Source organism: Leptonychotes weddellii, chromosome 2 (genome assembly GCF_054177405.1).
Source record: "Leptonychotes weddellii isolate Sample4059 chromosome 2, ASM5417740v2, whole genome shotgun sequence".
NCBI lineage: Eukaryota > Metazoa > Chordata > Mammalia > Carnivora > Phocidae > Leptonychotes > Leptonychotes weddellii.
In genome coordinates, this window is record NC_138370.1 from 114,263,283 (window position 1) to 114,284,125 (window position 20,843).

The 20,843-nt window shown below is 41.1% G+C and overlaps 1 protein-coding gene and 1 long non-coding RNA gene across 2 annotated transcripts in view; both read left to right on the plus strand.

Annotated features, from left to right (window-relative positions):
* Positions 1–15,314, plus strand: part of LOC115939418 (uncharacterized) — a 110,532-nt gene extending 95,218 nt beyond the window's left edge. Inside the window, exons 2-3 of the long non-coding RNA XR_014142942.1 lie at positions 456–505; positions 14,892–15,314. This is a non-coding gene — a long non-coding RNA (uncharacterized LOC115939418). The remainder of the gene's footprint in view (positions 1–455; positions 506–14,891) is intronic.
* A 2,760-nt stretch (positions 15,315–18,074) lies between these two features.
* SPARCL1 (SPARC like 1) overlaps positions 18,075–20,843 on the plus strand; it is a 47,769-nt gene continuing 45,000 nt past the window's right edge. The window contains exon 1 of the mRNA XM_031023741.2: positions 18,075–18,470. The gene's annotated coding sequence lies outside the window, so the exon portion shown is untranslated. The remainder of the gene's footprint in view (positions 18,471–20,843) is intronic.

The window sequence follows — 20,843 nt, forward strand, 5'->3', positions numbered from 1 at the left end:
AAAAAAAAAAAAAAAAGAAAATGACGCTGAAGCAAAGTGATATGAAGTCTCTTGCCCCAAGTTGCATGGCAAGTGAGTAGCAGAGCCAGAATTTTAACATAGGCAATCTAACCGCCTGTATTATACAATATGCCTGAGATACCCTTAACTGGGGTACTGTGCTAGACACTTTATATGGATATCAGCTCATATTATCCTTACAAGAATCTCGCGGTACTATTTACAGATGAGAAAACTGAGCATTAAAAAAATTAGACAGCTTTCCTTTAATCATAACCATTAAGTACTGGAACAAGATTTAAATCCAGGCAGTCTGATTCCTCTCCTCCAAACTAATACAGAGCTCATGCTCAGAGCTGTGCTAACTAGCAGAATCCTTATACTGGGGAAGAAAGCATAAACTAATATGACCTTACTGTTTTCTAATAAACTTTCCATTTTGCCTTCTAATTCAGCTGGAGCACACTGGAATATCAAGTTAAAACAGCTTCCCAGGAGTGAACAGGTGGGTTTGTAAAACTAGATTTGTTTTGTCTGGTGAGTCATCTTTGTCTTGTGTCTGGTAAAAATGAAGTTGTTTTGTCTCACTGTGGCCCTGAGAGGTATTTAAGGTTATATCCAGAGATGTCTTGAGTTTGTCATCTTTGTCTGACTATAAAAATAAAAACCAGATGGCATGCTGCAGGTATGAGCATGATGGTTGAGTGTATGGAGGTGGAAGGTATGAGAGGTCAAGTGAGTGACTGGAAGTTTCTTAGCCATATACTATTGTAATGCCTTCCCTTCACACACACACACACACACACACACACACACACACACACACACATTTTCTCTCTCTCTCACTTAAATCCACTGGAAACAGCTGCCTATCAGCACCTATACCAAGCATTTTCCTATTCCTCAGATACCCACCAGCAAGGTCAACCCTAGAAAGAATTATAAAATACAATACATATCACCCCTTCTCCACCATCTCTGTTTGTCTTCCTTCTGTCCTTGTTTCATGGTGTCTACAAGCTGCCCTCTTGAGAACTGTAAATCCCTCACAGAGACTCCTGCCCTAAATACAGCTCTCTGTCCCTGCTTATGTTTAACCAACCCATTCATTTATTCAACAAATATGTATGGAATGGCTACTATGAGCCAGGCACTGTTCTAGGCTCTTGAGATTCTTTGGTGAGCAAAACAGACAAAAATCCCTGCCCTTGAGAAGCTTACATTTTAGCAAAGCTAGGCAGAAAATAAACAGGTCATATTTTAAATGAGTACATTTAGTCTATTTGTTTGTTATTAATACTGTGTAAAACCAGAGAAAACTTGAGTAGGGAAGAAGGATCAAGAGAGCTGAGGGGAGAAGGCAAAGGTGTGGTTTGAAATATTCAATAGAGTGATCAGAAGAGGTCTCACTGAGAATAAATTGGAGCAAAGCCTTGAGTTTGGGACAGAATGAGCAAGTGAATAAACTAGGAAAGAACATTCCAAGCATGAAAAGGAACAAGTACAAAGGTCCTTCAGAATGTGTCTGAAGGGGCGCCTGGGTGGCTCAGTCGTTAAGCGTCTGCCTTCGGCTCAGGTCATGATCCCAGGGTCCTGGGATCGAGCCCCGCATCGGACTCCCTGCTCGGCGGGAAGCCTGCTTCACCCTCTCCCACTCCCCCTGCTTGTGTTCCCTCTCTTGCTGTGTCTCTCTCTGTCGAATAAATAAATAAAATCTTTAAAAAAAGATTAAAAAAAAAAGAATGTGTCTGAAGGGTTTGAGGAGCTGCAAAGAGACAGAGTTCTGGAGCAGAGTGAGTGAGTGAGGGGAGAGGAGGAGGAGATGAGGTTATTAGCAAGATCAAGGCAGCCACAGCTCTAGACCTTATAGACCAATGCAAGGACTTTGGATGTTAAATTGGGTGCAAATGTTACATTTTCTCTTCAATTTAATTGATACAGACAAAATATTTCTCCTCATTTAAGAAAACATATGGAAACCTAAGAAATAACATAATAGAGAGGACCAATGGCCTATTTAACTCAGTCTTCTACATCTAAAATGTTTCCAGTTTGCTGAATGGAAGAGCCTTGTGCTATATCCTAATCGCTAACCTCCCCATAAAAATCTACTAGACATTTATGTAGAAATGCATATAATTCCGTCTTAAAACATATTCTTTTAGTTTGCATAAACTCTTGTGAGACGATGACCTGTGTCGAAGATAGGAGGTTCCAACCCATCAGGGTTACCTGTTGGGTCCTCCATTTATGTAGCAGTCCCTACCACCATGCCAGCCCTCTGTCACCATGAACCCAAGACTTCTATAAAGCTAAAAAACAAACACAGTTGGGCACCTGGGTGGCTCAGTTGGTTAAGCGACTGCCTTCGGCTCAGGTCATGATCCTGGAGTCCCAGGATCGAGTCCCGCATCGGGCTCCCTGCTCGGCAGGGAGTCTGCTTCTCCCTCTGACCCTCCCCCCTCTCATGTGCTCTCTCTCTCTCTCATTCTCTCTCTCAAATAAATAAATAAAATCTTTAAAAAAAAAAAAAAAAAACACAGTTTCCAATAACAATTTGAGGATTTCGTTTCTCTAAAATATTTAAGCTTTCAAAAAGCGTTCCTGAATCAATACAGCCATGAAATCTAGGGACATAATTTAATCATAATAAATAGTAATAATTTAAAAAAATAAATAAATAAATAAATAGTAATAATTATCTTCCTTAGGGTTTTTAGTGCTTGGATGATTTATGGTATTGTATTATCTTCTCCAATTGATGGAGGAAAGAGGCACCTATTGTTAACTCTGGGTTACATGTGATGACATCACTAAGGCAACAAGAAAGGAAAAGAGAAAGTGTTAACTATATTATAGGACAGAGTTTCTCAACCTCGGCACTACTGACATTTTGGACAAGATAATTTTTGTTGGGAAGTCAGGGGTACCTATTCTGGGAATTGCAGAATGTCTAGAAGCATCCCTGGCTGATGCTAAGTAACACTAAGATGCCAGTAGCTCCTTCTCAATCATGGCAATCAAAAATGTCTCCAGGTTTTGCTAAATGCAGAATCATCCCCAGTTGAGGCTGACTGTCATGGGGTGATCCAGTTGTGCCATCCATAACTCTTAGCTCATGCTCATCCTCAAAAACTATCTAAAAACAGTAAGGAGGCTGATATGTCTGTGCCTTTGGAAACTACAACTGAAGTAGCAATTAAAAAGTCAACAGACGTAAAAAATAAATTTCAGAATTCCGGTTACATAGGATCCAACCTTAATGCCTTTGCAGTGACTATGTGACTATTTTGCATAGACAAGAGACTGTTTTCTATAAATTGGTGTTTGTTAAGGTGATCAAGAAATGTAAGCTATACGAAAAAAATTTTATCAACTGCTGAAGGAACCAGAAGGCTGAATCTTTTATTTCCTTGGTCAAAAGGTGAGCTTATCCCTTCCCCTCTTCTTTTAAGTGAAATAAAGACAGAGTTTGAAAATGCACCTACCCATTTGGCTCAATAGTTAAGTCTTGTCTGGCTATAGTGTAAAAATAGACATTCTTCTGTCTGAACACGAAAATAGTACTTCCCCAACAAAAGCCAAATGTCTTAGAGCTGCAAAAGATGTTTACTTTTATAAAAAAGCCTTTTCCTCTAGTGTGTATTTTGGGATCGTGTAGGTGTTCTAGTAGAAGTAAGCAGGTATATAAGACTTAGAGACAAAACCCTAAGAGTATGCTTCCCGCCGTAGATGAGGGAGTCTTGCACTAGTCACAACTTTCTGCATGTTAGGTTGGGAATATATGCTGGTGTAACATTTATCCTCCCCTCTTGAAAAGCTGTGGCTATATTGAAATAATGGTATTGACCATAACTGTCTAATCTTTCTGGAATACTTTATATTCATTCATTCATTCATTCATTCATTCACTCAACAAGCAGTTATTAAAGACCTACCATGCCCTTTGCAGGTCACATTGTCTCTCAACTCTGCTGTGATAGGGCAGAATTGGCCACAGTCGAGACATTAAAAAATGAATATGGTTTTGTTCCAATAAAATTTTTGTTTATAAAAAGGGTGCCACAGTTTGTCAACCCATGAAATAGGGAAAAAGGAATCAGGAGTTCAAGGGGGTCACCACTTTTAAATAGGATGATCAAGATGAGCTTCCTTGAGAAGGTAACATCCAGTCAAAAACTAGAAGGAGCTGAACAAGTCAGACTTGTGGTTTATGTGGAGGAAGAACATTCCAGATAGAGGGAGTGGCAAGTGCTGAAGTCCTGTGGCAGCAGTGTGTCTGGTGTGTTTTGAAGCATCGGGAAGAAGCTCTGTCTGGTTAAGGCACAATGAGTGAGTGACCCTACTTGTAACCACTCTCACTAAATGAAATATTTTACTACAGTGAGTAAGGGCTCAGAAAAAGGCCTTTTCAAGGCACCTGGGTGGCTCAGTCGGTTAAGCGTCTGCCTTCGACTCAGCTTGTGATCCCAGAGTCCTGAGATCGAGCCCCACATCAGTCTCTCTGTTCAGCAGGGAGTCTACTTCTCCCTCTCTCTCCACACCTCCCCCCTGCTCATGCTCTCTCTCTCTCTCTCTCCCTCTCTCAAATAAATAAATAAAATCTTTAAAAAAAAAAAAAGAAATAGGCCATTAAGTGACATGGGAAAGATAAGCAGCATTGGTATGTTTTGTTTTGTCCTTATGAAGGCCTTGGTTCAACTTAATACTGAGAACAAAGGCTACAGGATGAAGGCAAGAATGCCTAACCATAGAGGTTTCCTCTAGGAATCTTTTACCAACACATTCTAATCCTCAGCAAAGCTAGCAGAATGAAGGTTTATAATCAAAAAGCAAATACTGCCTTTTTATTCACTTGGCTTGTTTATCCCTGAAGTGTTTTTAAGAGTCAACTGATGGTAGTATTTACAGAACCAGAAGGCAGGGCTACTATTTCTAAATTGTCAATAAACCTAACTTCTAAGAACTCTCTAACTCTTGATCTGGATGTTCTGCAAAGGTAGAATAATGTGAGCCTCCAGTTGCCATGAGAGCAAAGCCAGTCTGTGTTCTCCAGTCCACGGGCTCGCCCAGAGTAGGCCAGCACACCGGTCTGAGTAAGAACCTGTGGACACAGGCGAACCTTGGTGGTGATATATGTGTAAAATGGTTTTCATGTAATGTTTGATGGAGCCAGCTTGTAATGCAACTTGGAATAATAACTTTTCATTTATACCCCATCCTGTTCCACAAAAATATATTTATTATGAAAGGATAACAGACAAGAAATAGAGGGTAAAACAGAAGCCTCGGCAAAGCCACCAGAACCTTACTATCCTCTCAAGCCTTGCCCCATACCTTCCTCATCTTTACCTGTACTTTAGCCCTGCTGGAATTCTTCCAGTTGCCAGAATGCACAGTGCTGTCCCCTTCTGGTCGGGAATGTCTGTGCCCCATCCCTGTCATTCAGGTAACATATTCATCCTTGTGTTCAAAGAGCACTTCTGGGGCACCTGGGTGCTCGGTCTTTAAGCGTCTGCCTTCGGCTCAGGTCATGATCCCAGGGTCCTGGGATCGAGTCCCGCATTGGGCTCCCTGCTCAGCAGGATGCCTGCTTCTCCCTCTCCCACCCTGCTGCTTGTGTTCCTTCTCTCGCTGTGTCTCTCTCTGTCAAATAAATAAATAAAATCTTTAAAAAACAAAAAACAAAGAGCACTTCTTCCCAATTAAGTCCAGTCCTCCTGTTACGCACTTTCATGCTGTGAAGCTTCCTTTCCTTCATAGCACGTTTCAGTTTGTAGTTCATACATTCATCTGACTGATTATATCAAATTGTGATTTGGCATGTTGTCCTAGGCCTATCACAATTCATTATAAACAATTCTAAATGGGGCAAAACAAGGTAATCCAAGAACACAGTTTTCTCAGGGTTCTGGTTTAATGCAAAGGTAAAATGGTATTAGTGGAACAAAAGGAGAGGAACTGCATGTCCTTCAGGCCCTTTCTATAAATCTTTATTCTAATCAGCATTGTGGTATGATTGGACAGCTGAGAGTTTGAGGTTATATTTTCCATGAACACATAAAGAGCAAATCCACGTTCATTCTTTGACAATCAGCCGGAAGGAATATGATTATTCAATTGACTGTTGTTGAGAATTGAGCATGCATTCAGCTGGAGAAAGAATGATTCATAAGTTCGTGCCTTTGTGAAAAATGACTGTGGTTCATACTCCCCTCTTGTGGCCACTTTCAAGGATACCAGCTTGTACATAGGAATGTAGAAGGCAAATGAGAAATCAAATTCCCTTATTCAAGTCAGGAACCTGAGAATCACTCATTCTTTAGCCCTTCTCAATGTCAGACCAATTTTTAAAAATTGGTAGGACATTTAACAGTATCTCCAAACAAGGGTCATTGTGTTAAATCTTTAATGATTAAAGTTTTAAAATGTTTTAAAAGCTCAACATTTAAGCTGGTGGAGGGTTTGATGCAAATACATGAGAGGCCTGATCATTTCTTGCAAATTACCTTTCCTTAATTATATATACCTTATCTCAGTTTATTCCTCCTCAAGTAGCACATTAGTAGATTTGGAACTTTTGAGGAGTGTGGGAAGGAATGATCTGGTGGATGAAGCAATCGATAACATCACAAATGCTCATTGTACAAATATTTATTGAGTACTTGCCACTGTAGGGAATCATCGTTATATAAAAATTTTCCCTGTCTTAAAATATTACCCAGGAGGGGTGAGGGGACCTGTATACATATCTACATTACATGATGAAAAGTGATAAATGCTAAAGAAAAAAAATCAATATGCTCTTTCTCTATGACATAGGACAAAGCCAGAGACAGGAAGTGAAGAGGGACAGTTGATGAGCTTCTCCTTCTGAACCAACACATTCTAGTGCAGGACAAATATGGATATAGCACTTACTCTGCATCAGGTGTTCTAAGCACCTTATCAAAGGTAATATAGTATCTACCTCACACCCATTAGGATGGCTACCATGCAAAAAGAAAATAACAAATGTTGGCAAGGATGTGGGGAAATCGGAATTCTTGTGCACTGTTATTGGGAATGTAAAAATGGTATAGCTGCTGTAGAAAGCAGTATGGAGGTTCCTCAAAAAATTTAAAATAAAATTACTATCCAGCAACTCCACTTCTGGGTATATGCCAAAAGAATTGAAAGCAAGATCTCAGAGAGATATTTGTGCACCCATGTTCATAGCAGGATTATTTATAATGGCTAAAACATAGGAGCAACCCAAGAGTCCACTGACAGAAGAATGGATAAACAAAATGTGGTATATACATACAACAGAGTATTATTCAGCCTTAAAAAGGAAGGAAATTTTGGCACATGCTACCACGTGGATGAACCTTGAGGACATTATGCTAAGTGAAATAAGCCAGTCACAAAAAGACCATTACTATATGATCCATTCATATGAGGTACTTAGAATCGTCAAAATCATAGAGACAAGGTAGAATGGTGGTTGCCAGGGCTGGAGGAGAGGAGGAATGGGACTTACTGTTTAATGGGTGCAGAGTTTCAGTTTTACAAGATGAAGAGTTCCAGAGACAGATGGTAGTGATGGTTGCACATTATAAATGCATTTAATAGCACTGAGCTATATGTTTTAGAGTTAAAAAACAGGAATGATTCAGTTTCTCCCACCATAAAGTATGATAGTCAATTGATTACACCACAGTAAACTGTATTTTTAAACATGAGATGTGTTTCAATCAGTTGGTGAGGTTCATTCGTCAAGGGGGCAAAACTGGCTATGGGAGGGACAAAAAAAATCCTATTTTTTTTTTTTTTAAAGATTTTTTTATTTATTTGACAGAGAGAGGGAACACAAGCGGGGGGAGCGGGAGAGGAAGAAGCAGGTTTCCCGCTGAGCAGGGAGCCCGATGCAGGGCTCGATCCCAGGACCCTGGGATCATGACCTGGGCCGAAGGCAGACGCCTAACGACTGAGCCACCCAGGCGCCCCAAAAATCCTATTTTTTTAACATATAAAACACAGCTGTGGATATAGTACATAAATGGATATACAGAATATCTGTGGTATTACAGTTGCATAGGGAGGGGACACCTAGGGGAAAAAAGTTCAAAGGGCCCCTTGGGAGAGTGATATTGAAAAGAATATTTGCGAAATACTAGACAGAACAGACATTGAGCAAATTATTTGTTTTGTCTCCATCTGAATTACCTACCAGTTAATGCCTGTGTAAACTCTAACCAGTTCAAATCTGCTTGCTTATCATTTGTGAGAGATCAAGCCTCAGTCATAGCATCACCAATGCTCATGTGTAAAGACCACACAAAAGCTCTGTAACAAACCCAGTACTGTTCACAACCGAAATATTGACAAAAATACAAATGCCCTTGCTGAAAACCAAGAAGAAAACACAACCACCAGAACAAATTTCCAGAAGAGGATCACTTCATTACACAAACAGTACTTCTTAGTCTAAAACATCTTGCCCTGGGAACGTAACACTACAGCCAAAAAAACACCACACAGATTTGGAGAAGGGCGGCTGTTGGCTAATAACAGCAAAGTGACCTCACCCATGAGATGGCCTGAGCGCAAACTCCAGTGTTGGTGAACAAGACACATCCTGCAAGTCAAATGCACAGACGTATAAAGAAGTCCAGCTGCACCTCACTTGGACAAGAGATCCAAACACCAGGCAATGTGATAGATTGGGCTCTGTGACTCTCCCAAGGTGAGGTCAGAACGAGAGTGTGGCTAGCATAGCTCACATTGCTAGTACACAACCGACCCGAATTCCCCCAAACTCAGTGAGGGTTCTGAGCCTGAGAAAAGACAACGACACAGGACTCCAGGGATTGATGTGAACAGCTGCTGTGTTTGCAGAGCTTGACTAAAAGGATGTGTTTCATCCCTCAAGAGGATATTAGCAGTTTATGTGAAAAGAGGAGGCATGCTAATTCGTATTACAGAAGGCTCCGTGACAATCTCCAGCAATGTCTGGCTTCCTTATTGGTGGCCTTCATCATCATCATCATCATCATCTCTTTTATTATTATTTATTAGATCCCTAGTCCAGTCACATGTTAGACAAAGCACTACGTAAACATCATCTCTTTTCCTCGAAATTACCCTATGAGGTAGGCATTATTATCATCCTCATTTGAAAGATAAGGACATGGAAACAAAAAGAGGCTAAGAAACTTGTCCAAGGTCACAGAACTATGAAGCATCGGAGCTAGGGCTTGAATTCAGGTCTGTCTGACTCATCAACTCTCTGCCACTTCCTCCAGAGAAAAGAAGACATGTGTTCCATCCTCTGAGGGCTTGACTGGTATAATTTATTTTTTTTTTAAAGATTTTATTTATTTATTTGAGAGAGAGAGTGAGAGAGAGAAAGAGCACAAGAGGGGGGAGCGGGAGAGGGAGAAGCAGACTCCCCGCTGAGCAGGTAGCCCGATGCGGGACTCGATCCCGGGACTCCAGGATCATGACCTGAGCCGAAGGCAGTCGCTTAACCAACTGAGCCACCCAGGCGCCCTTGACTGGTATAATTTAGATTGAGAGGCAGTAGAATTTATTTCTGGTAGTAGTCAATGGCATCAGTGATTAGCAGGATCCTATCAAGCCTTTCTGATGGCCTTTGGTAATCTGGCACCTACGAGGGAGGTAGGCACAAAAGATTGGAGGTGCAAGAAAACAGCAGGCATTTTAGAATTCACCAATCCTGAATCAAAGCAATGGATATATGTGCTTACATGGAACTTTTGGGGCTGGAACTCAGATATATGTGTCTTGCACCTTGGTAATGGATTTGACAGTCCATATTCATAGCCAAGTACTACCAGACTAGGTTCTTTTGAAATCTTTCAGTGCTGGTTAAAATTTCTCAGAGGAAAGAAAGAAGGAAAGAAAAGGAAGGGAGGGAGGAAGGAAGGAAATATTTCTCGCTCTTGTGATGAAGGACTTCAAGAATACAAAAAGACAAGGGTGCCTGGGTGGCTCAGTCAGTTAAGCACCTGCCTTTGGCTCAGGTCACGATCCCAGGGTCCTGGGATGGACCCTGCTCAGTGGGGAGCCTGCTTCTCCCTCTCCCTCTGCCCCTCCTCCCTGCTCGCTTGCTCTCTCTCTCAAATAAATAAAATTTAAAAATCTTTTAAAAAAAAGAATGCAAAAACACAGAACTCATAACTACCGAATGAAAATCTGCTACACACAGGTGCAAAAATATCATGAACTGGGCCACGTAAAAGCAGCTATAGTTTTTTATTGAACTAAGAATGATCTTAATTTCAGAAGAATTTCCTATATCCTTTCTCAGGCCACTGCAGCTTTGCTTCTTTTACTTTCAACTTTACTCTTTAAACTCAGCTCTCCAACTCAAAGCTTTGCTCAGTCATTACCTTCCTGATGTCCTCAAAGATTTCTCATGTGTTCTAGATTCCCAGTTATCACACGATGTCTCCCATTTCATAATCTCTTTGCCATGGCTCTTCTGGGGTTATTTACTGCCTGGAAAGCTACGTGAGATCAGCAGCCCTGCTCTCAGGCCCATGATTGGACCACCTCTCACCAGCCATGCCCCTTACCCCCTTTGGGTTCCACTATGTTTGCCAGACACCACTGTCTCTAGAGGGCACCACTCTCATTGCCTAACACCACCGACCTCATCTGGCCCTCTGCCTACGCTGAGCACAGTCACTGCCAGTTGGCATCACTATCACCATCACCCCAAGGGTCTACACTGTGCACTGTTGCCTTTGGCTGGTGCCACTGAGACGCCACAGTAACTCTGTGCTCTGGAGTCAGCCGTACACGACAGCCTGCTGTACTTTCATTGCACTGAGTCACACGGGTATAAACGCAAAACTGCTTCTGCCCTGGTTTTTCAGGAGATTCAGTTAGATGGCTTATTCCATTTAAACCCAGAGCGCCCCCCTCTCCCCCCACCCCCCGCCCTTTCCAGGATGCACTTGCATTCATTGAGAGCTGGGCTCGGGTCAAAACTAAGGGAAATAAAATACAGGCATACCTTATTTTATTGCACTTCACTTTACTGTGCTTTGCGGATACTGCATTTTTTGCAAGTTGAAGGTTTGTGGCAACCCTGTGTTGAGCAAGTCTGTCAGCACCATTTTTTTTAAATTGAAGTATAGTTGACACACAATGTTACATTAATTTCAGGCATACATCATAGTGATTCCACAAGTCTGTACATTACCATGCTCACCACAAGCGTAAGCTACCATCTATCACATCAGCGCCATTTTTCCAACACTGCTCACTTTGTGTCTCTGTGTCACATTTTGGTAATCTTCATAAGATTTTGAACATTTTCATTATTATTATATTTGAATTGCTGTAATCTCATGGTAAAGCTTTCATGAATGAGGAGTCGCTTCTTATAGGTGAGCAAAGAAAGTGGCTTCTTGAGATGGAATATATTCCTGGTGAAGATACTGTGAAGATTATCGAAATGACAACAAAGGATTTAGATTATTACATAAACCTAGTTGATAAATCAGTGTTGGGGTTTAGAGGATTGATTCCAATTTTGAAAGAAGCTCTACTGTGGGTAAAATGTTATCAAACAGCATCACATGCTACAGAGAAATCATTCATCAAAGGAGGAGTTAATCACAGCAAACTTTATTGTCACCTTATTTTAAGAAATTGCCACAGCCATCCCAACTCTCGGCAACCACCACCCTAATCAGTCAGCAGCCATCAACAGGGAGGCAGACCCTCCACCAGCAAAAAGATTACAACCCACCGAAAGCTCAGATGGTGGTTAACATTTTTTAGCCACAAAGTATTTGTTAATTAAGGTTTATACATTGTTTTTAAAGACATATGCTATTGCACACTTAATATAACTTTTATATGCACTGGGAAACCAAAAAAATTATTTGACTTGCTTTAGTGTGCAATATTTGCTTTATTACAGTGGTCTGGAACCAAACCCCCAATATCTCCATCCCCAATGTCTGTGTCCCACTGCTCCACCGGCTACATAATTGAGCTAATCATGTCTGCCTAGCTTCCTGTTCCCTTGGAATGAGTCTTTCCCAAAAGTCCTTGGCTCCTCCTAAAGGGCCCACCCCTCTCATCCCTCAGTACATGTCCAGATTTTTTCAGTGGTGCGAGAAACTAAGTTTAAACCGAACCCACAGAACAGAGATTAGAATTTAATCACAAATAGCAGTTACATTTGTTTCTGTAGGTTTGTTAATGTCAGCATTGAAGAATAAAAACCAAACTATCACAGATCACTTGTTACTGCCTCATAGAATTTATTTTACTTTTTTTTTTTTAAGATTTTATTTATTTATCTGACAGAGAGACACAGCGAGAGAGGGAACGCAAGCAGGGGGAGTGGGAGAGGGAGAAGCAGGCTTCCCGCCGAGCAGGGAGCCCGACGCGGGGCTCGATCCCAGGACCCCGAGATCATGACCTGAGCTGAAGGCAGACGCTTAACCGACTGAGCCACCCAGGTGCCCCGAATTTATTTTACTTCATTGGACTTTAGCCTTTTCCCATTACCTATCCAACCAGAGGTATTGTAGGAACCAGCAAAAAGAAATGTGATATTGCAAGGATGCTATAAGGGTTCCATTTGCTGCTTCACATAGTGTCTCCTATGTTTTTTCTGAAATTATTTTACATTATGAATTTTACCACTAATCAAATTTCCCTCCTGCCTTTGGTTGCCCAGTTTAGAGTCAAATCTGCAACCTACCTGGTATTGGCTTGAATTGTGTCCCTCAAAAAAATTGGTTCCGGTCTCAACATCTGGTGCCTGTGAGCAGGGCCTTATTTGGAAATAGGGTCTTTGCAGATGTAATTAAGATTAATTAAGTCATACTGGATTTGGGTGAGCCTTAGAGCCAATGACTGCTATCCTTATAAGAAAATGGGACACACAGAGATTCAGAGGAGACACACAGGGAAGAAGGTCATGTGAAGATGGATACACGGATTGATACAATGGCACTCCAAACCAAGGAATGCCGAGGATTTCTGAGACCCATTAGAAGCTAGGAAGAGGCAAGGCAGGATTCTTCCCTGAAGGCTTCTTAAGGAGTATGTGCCTGCTGACTCCTTGATTTCAGACTTTAGCCTCCAGAACTTTGAGAAAAGAAAGTTCTGTTGTTCAAAGCCACCCAGTTTGTGGTAATTTGTTACGACAGTCCTAGGAAACTACTACATAACTCTTACGACTGCATAGAACCATCTGGTCGGTATTGCTCTAACCTAATCTAGCCCCTTATATTTCTGTTGTCCCAGTTTTCTCAACTATTTATTTGTATCTTCTATAGAGCTGCCTCTTGTTTTTCCATCTCTCTTCTACCCCCTCCCCCTTTTTATCCTACCCCTTTTTCTCTAACTTTGCTTCTGCCCTTTTTATTTTCTTCTCTTCCTTTTTCCTAATACTTTTTTCAATGGTCTATTCTATTTTTCCATTCTGATTAAAATCGATTTTCTGGTTTTCTTGCCTATGGTTCCTCTTCTCTGGAGAAGGAATATACCTGCCCGCACTATTGAAGTTAGGTGTGGCCACATGACCTGCTTTGGTCAATGAAACGTGGTCAGAAGTGATGTGTATCACACTCAGGCAAAAGTTTTAAAACCAAGCGTATTTCTTTTCCTTCAGCCAAGGGTACTGGTTGGCCAGCCTGGATCCCAGAGTGAAGACAATGTATAGCACAATTACAGTAGACCTACAGTAAACATGTAGCATGAATGAAAAATAAACCTTTGTTGTAAGTCCCTAATGTTTGGGGGATATTTTTTATTACAGCTTTACCTGTCCTGATAATACAGTTTTTCTTAAAGATTTTATTTTTAAGTAATCTCTCCATGCTACATAGAGCTCGAACTCACAGCCCAAAAGGCAAGAGTCGCTTGCTCCACCGATTGAGCCAGCCAGGCACCCCCTAGATACAGTATTTTATGTTCATTTCTTCCGCTTCTTCCTAATCTTCAATGGGAAGACCTTCCAGAGCTCCCTTTTACCTAACGAATAAAAGCCAAACTACTTAGACTGACATGTAAAATTCACCTCACCCTAACCGGTTTTTCTCCTTTTATTTATTTATTTTTTTTGCTTTAAAGTTATTACTAGAAAAATAGCAGTTAATCACATTAGCCACATTATATTTAACAAAATATTATGCATATTTTGCTACTCTCTTACTTACTGTTTCTGTAAGTCAAGCCTCTGCTTAAGACCAACTAGAGAGTATGACTAAGCCACAGAAGAGCCAGGCTAGGAGAGGATGGGTAGAGTAAAGTTCTGCAAGAACCCATGATCAGAAATTGACCCAGTGGGTTGGTGACCAAAACAGAGCTGAGAGATCTGAAATGGCTCAGGGCCAGAATATGATGGTGGTGCTGGCACGTGAGGGAGATTGCACAAGTAGAAGTCAGTAGCTAAGCCAGAACTGATAAATGAGTGTGGGTCCCGGGAGTAAGACCCACAGGGAATTAAATATCAAGGTATGAAAGATAATGGGGTGTTATAGACTGAATGGTGTCCCCACCAAAAATTCACATGTTGAGCCCTAACACCTAATGTGACAGAATTTGGAGATAGAGCCTTTAAAGAGGTAATTTGAGGGCGCCTGGGTGGCTCAGTTGGTTAAGCAACTGCCTTCGGCTCAGGTCATGATCCTGGAGTCCCGGGATCAAGTCCCACATCAGGCTCCCTGCTCAGCGGGGAGTCTGCTTCTCCCTCTGACCCTCCCCCACCTCATGCTCTCTCTCTCTCTCTTGCATTCTCTCTCTCTCTCTCAAATAAATAAATAAAATCTTTAAAAAAAAAAAAAGAGGTAATTTGAGTTAAATGAGGTCCTACGTTTGGGGCTCTCATCTAATACGACTAGTGTTCTTTTAAGAAAAGAGACACCAGGAATGTGTGAGCATAGAGAAAATCCATGTGAGGACACAGCAAGAAGATAGCCATCTACAAGCCAAAGAGAGAAGCCTCAGAAGAAACCAACCCAGCCAGCACCTTGATCTTGGACTTTCAGCCTCCACAACTGTGAGAAAATAAATTTCTACTAGGTAAGTAAGCCACCCATTCCATGGCAGTTTGTTATGATAGCCCTAGCAAACTAATACATGGCATAGCAAGGAGGAAGGTCCTACAGGCCAAGTCCTGGACAAGATAATTATTGAAATTCTGCTTTCACTGCAACTTCCCTTCATCCACACCCACTTCCTACCTGGAGCTCTCCACTACTCCAAGGGAATCATGCCCCTCCTGAAAGCGAGTGTATGTCTTATGTCTTAGACTCCTACCAGGCAGGAACTATGATATTTCTCTCGTATCACCCAGAGATCTGTGCTGTATATAACAAAAAGGTGTATTCAATGCCTGAGGATTGATTACTGTGTTCTCTGTGTTTACCTAAATCAGAGGTTCTTAACTTCATGGAACCCCTGAGTGAGGGGGTAATTCATAGGTGGACTTTAGGAGCTTGCCTACCTCTTTTTGTCAGATTCTTAAAAGGAATCCTAGCCCTCATGGGTTAAAAAAAATACTTCAACTTTGATACTGGCTTTTGTTAGACCCTTTTGACCAATGCTGATGTTATGTGGGTCGGGTCATATGCAGTAATGTAATAAGCACTTCATTTGTCAGAGTTCTCCAATCACATTTAAACACTGGGTAAATTTCTAAATCTGATCTCCAGCTCCATCTGTTAGGTGGGTATTACAGGTTTATTGTTCTCAGCTTCATAAGCTGTAAACTATCTTAGAAACGACAGCCTTAGAAACAATAAGAGTTTGGATAGCTGCCCATGAACATTCCCAAAATAAAGCCATACTTAAAAGACATTGTAGATTCAGGGTTTTTTTATTTAAAAAAAGTAATAATCGGTTATCTAGTTATAAGAAATACAGTGGATCTTTTGAATCATGTTATAGATTAATAAGATCTAGAGAAAACACCTAATGTAACAGAGTCAAAATTCTCAAGCTTTGCCACCTATAAATGAACTCTGTAGCTACATAATTACATTTAAGAGATAAATCACGTATCTTCACTTAAGATATAAATCCAGGGGCGCCTGGGTGGCTCAGTCATTGAGCATCTGCCTTCGGCTCAGGTCATGATCCCGGGGTCCTGGGATCGAGCCCCGCGTCGGGCTCCCTGTTCCGCGGGAAGCCTGCTTCTCCCTCTCCCACTCCCCCTGCTTGTGTTCCCTCTCTCACTGTGTCTCTCTCTTTCAAATAAATAAATAAAATCTTTAAAAAAAAAAAAAGATATAAATCCAGTTTGCTTTAACCAAATTATTTCTATGTTAATGTAGATTTCTCTAAGAAATTTCACTTTGATCATTTCATAGAAACATAAAATATCAATTTTAGTATTAGAAAGAGTATTTTTGTTGGTCGAGCCTTTTTTCCATAGTCCTCCAGCTACAACTTTCTCCACATTCTCATTGGGTTAATATAATACCTGAAATCAATCTCATCAAGCTATCTCAAATAAATGGGGAATGTGGTTAGAATATGAAGTCAATATTTCGGGTCCCAGAGAAAATTTCCGTAGCCAAATCAGGCAAAATCTTCAGAAATGCTTGTCCTACGTACCCCTCAATAGTACCACCATAGCCGTGGCCCTCAGGAGCTGTCAGAAAAATGGTGACTGTGTCTCCTACACTTCTCAGACCGGATGTGCACAGAGGCAGAGGAGAAGCAAAGTCAAACACAGCCCACTCCTTTGATCCTGCCTCTGAGGAGACGGCTCACACCCTAGACCTTGGCTAAGGAAAAACATCCTATTGTCTGAGGCAAAAGGACATCACGTCATTTCATCCTGTGCCTGGAAAGGCCGTTCAGAACAAGTAATCCTGATTGTAGAGACATGAGACAGTTCCCAGCTGCACCGTGACTTGTTTCGGTTCCTAGGCAAATTGCCCAGTTTCCTCTGCTCCCAAATTTCCCCAACTGCAAAACAGAGATAATTATTGTTACCTTTCCCTTGCGGTGTTCTGACAAATAAATAGGGCAAGTGTTTCTAAAGTGGTTGGACACAATTGTCTAAGGACATACTTGCCTAGAACTATAGGTGGGGTTTTTGTTTATTTTTGGCGTTGTTATTTTGCTTTTGGCCTGACTTTGGCGTAAGTGTAGAAAATCTGAATTAGGGGCGCCTGGGTGGCTCAGCGGTTAAGCATCTGCCTTCGGCTCAGGTCATGATCCCAGGGTCCTGGGATCGAGCCCCGCATCGAGCCCCGCATCGGGCTCCCTGCTCCGCGGGAAGCCTGCTTCTCCCTCTCCCACTCCCCCTGCTTGTGTTCCCTCTCTCGCTGTGTCTCTCTCTGTCAAATGAATAAATAAAATCTTAAAAAAAAAAAATGAGTAGCACCAGTCTATTTCATGAGAAAACTTCTTCTCATAGACCAGTCATTATACAGGGGGTTTTAGTAAGGAGTGGTGATGGAGGAATAATAGTCCATGAACTGCAACAACTCTTTTTTTTTTTTAGGATTTTATTTATTATTTATTTAACAGAGAGAGACACAGCGAGAGAGGGAACACAAGCAGGGGGAGTGGGAGAGGGAGAAGCAGGCCTCCCGCCGAGCAGGGAGCCCGATGCGGGGCTCGATCCCAGGACCCGGGATCATGACCTGAGCCGGAGGTAGACGCTTAATGACAGCCACCCAGGCGCCCCAACTGCAACATTTCTGAATCGGCATCCAAATGATCTATAATATGAATGAGTGATGCTTCATAGATACAGACGTTTCTGAAGGTCATTTAAAGAAAGTTGAAAGTATCTGAGTTACCCCGCTTCTATTAAAATTGAGACTGTGTTCCTGAAAACAATTTCCAATTAAGCAATGTAAAAATGCGTCTGCTGCAATTATTCTTCTCCCCTTCCTTTAACCCCCACCCCCCAATTTCCTTTAAGAAGAAACAACAGCGGAGTTTCTTTTCAAAGTCTTAAAATAAAAATCCCCCAAAAAGGGATCCTGCTTGCTTTTAGAGTTGTTTGAAAAAGGAAAAAAAATGCCTAAAGAGCCACGTGCTTCTGTTCTGGCCAAGTTATTAGCCTCTGAGAACAAGAGCTAGAGGAGAGGACTGTTAACCCCCTCATCTCGGGCAGAATGAGCTCGTTCCCTGTTGGCTTGCACTGCCTGGAAAGCTTGCACCCTCAGAGAGGCCAGCCTGCCAGAGAACTGCAGGAATCTGCAACAAAAACGATGACAGCCTGAAATACACCCCGGTGCCAACCTCCACATTTGTCTGTCACCTCAGACCCTGACTAGTTGACAGAGCAGCAGAATTTCAACTCCAACAGATTCGAATGTGTTTCTGGGCAGAGAAGCAGAGCTAACGGGTGAAGAGATTTTTTAAAGAGTATTGCATATTTATCAAACTTTTATTTCCTGGCTGTGTGCAAAGAGGGGATTCAACTCCAATTTTGTATCAAGGCTCTGGGTCCAGTCACATCCCTGAAGGTAAATTTTAATAAGTTTACTGTATCATCAAATTGCATTTGTTACACTAATTTGCATGATCTGATGAAGATGTCTAATATTTTTTTCCTAGTACAAAGCCATTTATTTACCAAAAAAAACAAAAACCCACAAACCTTTTGTGTGACTTAGAGAAAAGCTACTTAATAGGAAAGTTTAACTCTCGTATTCATGTTTCCTTTTCTTCTCCAAGATTAAACAGTAAGTGGTAATAAATGATGGTTTTTAATGTAGACCAAGAACATAAATGTAGAACTGTTGTTGGCCAGATTAACATTCAGATCTTGGTGAAGTCTGAATCCGGAAATGGGTTTTTTAGAAATATTTTATTAAATATATTAAAGAAATCATAAGGGATGTAATTTTTCTTTTAACTTTCAAATCAAAGCATTTTCCATGTTTAAATTACCTGAAATTATTTCATCACCACCATTGTCCCAGTCTGTACTACCTAACATCAATGTAGAAATGGAACATTTTGCTTTTCCAAAAGGTAGGAAAATGCCTATACTACTATTATCTTTGATTATTTTTTAGTTATTATGACTATTATTCCTTTCCTAACTCTGTTTTATACTTTCATGACTAATTGTCTCTTGTCTCCTTCTACCATTTTTTAAGATGCACCCACATAAAATTTCTCTAATTTCTAATGATGTCTTATTTGGGGAGGGAAAGGGGTGGGAGGGGAACCAAAGAGCTAAAGAGATTATGGTAACTCCTCTAGTGTAAGGTACTATCATTTCTGGCTCTACTAAAATAAAAAACAGTAATGCAAGTCATGCTCACTCATTCCTCCTAGGTATTAGAGGTCCCCCTGCAGGAGAATACCATGCTTTCAACTGCAGATTGATGCTGTTGATACTCTAACCAAGGGGTACTGCGGAAAGAGTATCTCTTTTGCACTGCCTTTAATCTGCAAAGAGGTTAAGTATGTCACCTTGGCATTGTATCTGAGCTTTCCTCTGGCCCACGGCCTAAGTACACTGACTAGAAATGTTCACTCAATCCTACTCAGCAGAAACCTTTTTTCTTTTTTTTTTAATTCTCCCCTTTCTCTTGGATACCAACTTTTTTTCAGTTCAGAGCTTATTCACCTAAACTTTGATGGTAATGGCTATTGCTAACTATGACTATTTTTAAAAAAAGATACCCCTCTTAGGAAAGATTTAAGTTTATATTTCTGTTCATTCAACAAGATCTAGCAAAGCAAAGCAATCTATTTCATCCAGTTATCGTCCAGTCAACTAATGCTACTTCCCACATTTTTGAAAACAATATGTACATGTTATTAAGGACTCTTGTCCTTTTTTTCTTTTACGGGATTTCTGTACAGCCATTCAGCAATTACTAAGGCTTCCTTTCCAGGTCTTTTGGGATTCAATTCCCAATCTTTCTCATGTGCAGCTCCACTTATCAACTACGTAAAAAGACAGTGATGATAGAAAGGAAATGAATGGCGATGTTTCTAGACAAGGCCCGAACATTATTCATTTCATTTCCTCTTGACAGCTTGTCATTTTTATTCCATTAATTTGTAACAGTATACAAGCATTGCTATTTAAGTTTAGCACAATGTCCAGAACATGTTAGGGATCTTTTTCCACGAAGAAGAACAAAAACAACTGCTGTTGAAAGACTTCAGGTGCCCTTTTCCTTCACATATCCTGCTGGAACAACCTTCAGTGAAGGAGAAAGGAGCCCCATAAATCCAGAAGAACTTTCCCAATAGGACTGGCAGTCCAAGAGATGCCCAGCTAAGCTGGGGTCTGGTTCATACAGGCCCGCAGGGCATCTTCCACCAAAGGCTCAGCTTGCAATAGTAGTACCAGCTGGGGCTAGCCTGGCTTTTGTCTTGGGCATCAAAAGATGGACAGAACTCTGGGAAACAGAATGTGTGGTCTTGACTGATTGTAGGGAGATGGTGGAATAAAGTGGGTAAGATCAGGGGCTCTGGAAACATACAGACCTGGTTTATATCTGGGCTTTACTAGGCTCTGTGGCTTGGGGCAAATGACTCTTTGAACCTCAGTCCCCTCATTTGTGGAAGTGAGGATCATAAAATTAGTTGCCACCGCAGAGATCTGTGGTGATATTAAGTCAAGAAAACAGCTAGGCCTGGTGCATATGAAGTAATCAATCAATCATAGTTAATATGAAAACACTACCCTACCTATAAGTCCCAACTAGAACTCTGTAAGAAGGGAATTTCCTATAGGTTTTCCCTCAAGGTCTCTTAGTTTACCCATCTATTAAGCAAGTAGTGGTAATAATACCCACAAATGCAGTTGTTGTAGGAATTAAATGAGATTTTTTTTAAATACCAAGTATAACACCTGGCAGAGGGGCATGCCA